Raw genomic sequence first — 6198 nt, forward strand, 5'->3', positions numbered from 1 at the left:
GCAGTTTTGTCAACCCACACTGGCCGAAGGAGGAGAAGAAATGGATTTGGTTGGAGATTTACTGTTAAAGCCATTTTCAAGACGGACTTTTCAAGAATAAATGGACATCATTAAGAAAGGTCGGTCAATTATTTCCTGGCTAATGGTACCCCCTAGTGGACTTGTAGTAAATCACACCACACTTTTATCAGTCTGGATTGATTCAGACGTAGCACTACTGAAGGCCGAGCCATGAAATCCACGGCCTGCTACTGCAATACAATACATACTGATTTATTTAGATAGTGCTTCACAAAATGTATCTTTAGCTGTCCATCATATATGGAATTGGGATGAAGTTTATGGGTAAAATTCCAAATTGTACAAATTCAAACATTTTTTTAATTCGGATTTCAACCACAGCAGGTTTCTTGCGGCTACGACAAAGGAAAACCCAGGCGTGCATTAAAAACCAGGTGTGACGTCATTCATCCGTCCTTAGAGGTGACACTCGCCGTAAAGGTAAAATGGCAGCGGACATTTCAAAATGAATTCATAATTAAAGGACAACCGACGCCTCCGGACATGTGTCCATAATTTGTAAAATCACTTGAAATGACTTCTACTGAGCGTATTTTACAAAGATTCCACCACATTTAGCTATATTTTACGTTTTAAGACTCGCGCTAAATATTCAGGACGTCTTGTTTTCGAGTTGGTGACGATTCCTGATGTCACTTCACGTCAGGAACGCCCCTGACCGAGAAAGCGACACACAATGCATTTTGGGTACTTTGTTTGGTCTGAAAACTTCGTGTTGATCAGTGTTGATGGCGAAATTATCAGGAAAACATATTAATAACGCAATGATGAATCGTGTGTTGCACCAAGACTACTATTTGATTCTAGATGACACAAATTCCCAGCAGACAAATCAGCCCGTTTCCAACGGAGCTTGGCTGCCATCTTGTGCATTTACTGGGACACTACATTGGAGTCCTGATGCCTCGAATTGATACAAAATTACTTCTTTAATCGATTGCAAACATGTATGCTTTCCTCTTCAGAACTATTTGAATCATATTCATAACTGGATGAGTAACAAAAAAGCATCTTCTCCGAATATGAAGCCATTGTTTTGTTTTTTTTTTTATTCTTGAGCAAGGCAAGACGTCCTGGCGTGACATCACGAACAAGGGGGCGGGACCTTCTGAAACTCGCCATTTCCGGGGTCTTTTGGAAGTAGTTTTGGGACACTTTAACTCATTTTTATTGGTGTTTTGCATTTAACTAAAAATATCAACCTGCGTGTTTTGGGTATTTTAGATGCTATGCAACGTTTTTCTGATGTCAGTTAGAATACAAAAAAATGGTGTTAGTTGTCCTTTAAAGATGCATCATTAAACAAACGGGAAGTGAGAAGGCTGATTCGCTCATTACGTATGATCCCATTAAATCTTTTCATTAGCGTCGTCATTATGCGTCAACTGTGGCCACGGGGATCGCGAGGAACATATTAAGAGAATGTTAGAATAATTACTTTTTATTCATTTACCTGCGAGCAAATAAAAAGGCAATTTCTTTTTATCCTCAAGCAAAAGCGTATGCTCGCAACGCGCCGGAGCGTAACCACTCGTCATGAATTCTGAGAAAGCGATGGGAAGCTATTAAAGGTGCGGCGCTGTGTTATCTTGCCGAACAGGCTTGAAGCTCAGTGTGTGAAAAGCCTTCAATGATCACAAAGCTTATTATGATGATTCAAAACTAGGCAAGAAGATCCTGTTCTCTCCACAAGAGGGTCAGGGTGACCTTTCATCTGTAGTCAACATTGAAGGAACATGCGGAATTCTACACAAAAGTCCAAAGGGCTGAAACACAGCGGGGAACAGTCACGCTCAATTATTATAAGACGGAATAATAAAGATAGAGACAGCTGCCGCATGTTAAATAAGTGAATAAAGGCCGCTGGTTAAAGCAGTCATTCCTAATGAGATTGTTCTCATTATAATGTGTGTGTTTTGCTTAGATTACAACAATATGGTTTCATGTAATGTCTTGTGTTACATGTCTTTCTTGTTCGTCGTCCACGAGATCCCTTGTGTCAACTGATTAGCTTCCAGAGACACCTGTGTCTTGTTCAGGTGTTAAAATGACAACCGACGTCTCCGGACAAGTTGTGTCCATAATTTGTAAAATGGCTTCAAATGACTTCCTACTGAGCGTATTTTACAAAGACTCCACCGCATATAGCTATATTTTACGTTTTAAGACTCGCGCTGAATATTCCGGAAGTCTTGTTTTTGAGTTGGTGACGAGTCCGTACGTTGCGTCACTGAAGGAACGCCCCTGACCGAAAAAAGGACACATTGTAGCAGTCCTTCCATCATGTAAATGCATTTGGCTGTACTTGGCTGGGCTGAAAACTTCGTGTACCACCAAAAAAGAGGCAGAAGAGGGCGACAAAGCTCCATGTAAGGAATTAATCAGCCTGTGGAAGCGGGCTGATTAATTCCTCACATTTTTTTGGTGATCCATTTCCCCACAATGTTGCCTCAAAATGGCACAGAATAAATTGTTTAATCGATTGCAAACATGTATGCTTTCCTCTTCAGAACTATTTGAATCATATTCATAACTGGATGTGTAACAAGAAAGCACATTCTCTGAATCTGAAGCCATTGTTTTGATTCTCCAGTAATGCAAGACGTCTTGGCGTGACGTCACGAGCTGGGGGCGGGACTTTCTGAAAATGCCCAATTCGCAGCTCAGTTTTTTTGCAGATTTTCGACACTTTAAGTCATTTTTATTGGTGTTTTGCATTTGACTAAAAATATCATACTGCGTGTTTTGGGTATTTTAGATGCTATAAAACGTTTTTCTGATGTCAGTTAAGAAACAAAAAAGTGACGTCGGTTGTCCTTTAAAGGATAACCGACACCTGCGGACAAGTTGCGTCCAGGCTCTTTCGTCTAGTGAAACAATTAAATTCAAACTGAGTATTCTGGTTTGTCGGAAGCTATTGATGCGTACTGCAAATAAAAATGAAATGGAGTGTTTTGTAGTGTTTGTTCTTTTTCAATACAATGTGGTGTCATACATCAAAACAATTAGGATTTACATTTCCTCAAATTCCTCGCTCACCTCTTTTTTTATTATACCATCTAATTACCAGTGCTCTGAAAAAAGACATGCCAATTGAAATTATAATTTGTGAAGGGATTCTGGTTGAATGCACACAAAGAAAATTTTGATAGTGGTTAATATATCACACTATGTTATAACAATGTCCGGATATTATCGTATTTTCCGGTGTATAAGGCACACCCAAAAGCCTTAATTTGACCCTGCACCTTATACGCAGGTGCGCCCTATATGTGAAGTAATATTGAGCAGCCACCGATGCCATTTCCCCCTCTAGGAGAAGTAGTGCGTTTTGGAGAACTTTGATCTATTTATATTTGGAAAACTGTTTTCATTCATTGAATGTGTGCCTTATAGTCTGGTGCGTCTTATATATGGAAAAATTAGAAAACACACCATTCATTGTGGGTGCGCCTTATACTCCTGTGTGCCTTATATATGAAACAAGTTTGACAATACACCATTCATTGTGGATGTGCCTTATACTGTGATGCCCCTTATATAGGGAAAACGTTTGAAAATACACTATTCGTTGTGGGTGCGCATTATACTCTGGTTTGCCTTATATTGAGAAAAAGTTTGAAAATACACCATTCATTGGGGGTGCGCCTTATACACCAGAAAATACAGTATTCATATGCGTTTGGATGGCAGAATGTAATTGCTAACTTACCCTGTTTGTTCTTGAAGTTATGAATAATAAAGCACCGTCAGTCAGTAGTAGTCATAACCGTGAGTGTGCAGAGTTATGCGAAGACACATATAACGGTGGCAGTCAAGTACAGTGAGACCTCAGCTTACGAACTTAATTGGTTCCCAGACAGAGTGTGTAAGCCAAAAAGTGTGTATCACAAAAAAAATTCCCCATAGGAAACCATTAAAATGGGAATAATCCGTTCCCGGGTTTCCATAAAATATACTTTTCAACTAAATAAGCCTTAAAACTACACACAACATACCTTATTCTATGTATAATACATGTGCTATTGTATTGTAATGAAATAAATAAACTGCACTATATAATAAAGTCACTTTATTTACATTTGTGATGGTCACTGATGGCTTTTAATTGACACCTGTTGCTTTCTGACTTGTAAGGTCTTACGAAACTGAGCTCCCCACAACACACAGTAGAGGGCTGTGAAACCGAAAGCCTTTCAGATTAAAGTCGCTTCCCGGCGAACTTTGCTTCATTGCAATCTTCACATGAAGCTCAAAGAGCATAATGAGATGAGGCAAGCTTCACGTGGGAAAGTAAAACCCGAATGTGATATTCACTGATTCTTTCCTCATCTGAGCTGACTCTGTTGTTAGAAGTCCCTAAGGTGAGATCACCAATCGAGAGAGGGAATTTTATCATCATGATGCGTGTGTGTGTGTGTGTGTGTGTGTGTGCGTTTGTATGACTACTCTTGTGAGGACTACTAACATTTTATACAATACCTAGTGAGGACATTTTTGACAATCGGGGACCTTTTGGCCGGTCCTCTTAATTTTTTCATTATACGGGCTTCTAGAGGGTCTATATATGGATCTGTTAAAGTTTCAGAGAGGTCCTCACAAATTCACCCAAAATGTTTTTTGTGTGTATTTTCATTTCACTTGGATGCACACACTTTTTACTCGTGTGTGAGTTTGTTTGTGTATGCGTGGTTAATGAGAGGAAAAAGTTCATACCACAAAAAGTAAAACGATATTTTAACCAAATTCACTACAGGGGTGGGGACTTTGAATGTACGCATTCATAGTCCTAACCCCTGCTATTATTTCAGTTTCAAGTCCACTTTTTATTTCCTTGTTTTTAAAGACGTTGAAGTGGGAAATGGGGTGACATTTAGTGTTCAAATGTAACACTAGTTCTCCTCTAAACTTATCAACAACGGTGGTCCTCACTCCTGATCTGGAGTTAACCGGACCTCACAAATCAATTGAAACAGGAATGTGTGTTTGTGTGCGTGCGTGTGTGTGTGTGTGTTTGTGTGTGTGTGTGTATGTGTGGTCAAAAACAAACCGTTTGTGCAGATGCTTTTGACTTATGTTGTGGCAAGTGAAAAGGTACAGCTTATTACAACCATAAAAAAGCAGAGAATGAGTCTCTGGACAGCACTCAAAGGCATCCCATCATTATCTTCCATCAGCTCCATAATGTCACATCGCACCATTAAATGCGATTGTCGATTATCTTATGGAGCCCAGTGGAAAAAGCACCGAGGGAATAGTTAAAAGTCTGATTCTGTCTGACCTCGCTTGACAAACGGCATCGTCACAATGGAACTGGGCTTTGGATGAAGTCCAAGATGGCGCCCGAGTAGGCAGCCGTCAACAAATGCTCTCAGGAGGCGTGTTTTTGTGTGTTTTCTTTTGTCACTTTGTGTTTTTGTGTGTCATGTAGAACGGGTATGGAATGTTTTTCAGCATTTTTGGCTACGACCTTCATCAAGGAGGAAACTGCTGAGCGGTTACGCCTTTTTGGAAGCATGAATATGCCAGCACTGTTTTTGATATGGGAGGAATGTCAGTGACATTTGACTATCATCATTGGACAGCTCTGCGGCAATTGTGCTTTTTTTTGTTTATTTTTTTGTCTATTAGTTATGTAGTTGTCTAGCTGGCTATTTATTGGCTATCTTTTAGCTAGCTAGCTTTCTATGTATTCGAGTTACTTCTGGGTTGAGCGAACGCTGGTGCGTGTGGCTGCCGCTGCTCACCCACAGAAAAACTTCTCCAGTGACTGAAAAGTGACCTTGAGAGTTTTGAAAGGCACTTATAAATGAAATTATTATTATTATTATTTATTATTATTACAGTAAAGTCTCATTGTATCGATATTCTCGGGAGTGGGAAAAAATATCGATATAACCGGACTATCGATATATCCGATCCTGCGGCATGTAAATTTTCTCCTTGCGTTCATAGAAATAGTATCGTAATAAGCAGTACTATCGATATAACCAATATCGATATAACGAGACTTTACTGTATTATTATTATTATTTATTATTACAAGGTCTGTTACATAACAGCAACTAGCATGAGCCAGGAAAAAAAGAATGCCTCAAATACAGAGAATGTCGAAAA

This window comes from Hippocampus bargibanti, linkage group LG01 (genome assembly GCF_051943395.1).
Source record: "Hippocampus bargibanti isolate YZ-2025 linkage group LG01, ASM5194339v1, whole genome shotgun sequence".
Classification (NCBI taxonomy): Eukaryota; Metazoa; Chordata; class Actinopteri; order Syngnathiformes; family Syngnathidae; genus Hippocampus; species Hippocampus bargibanti.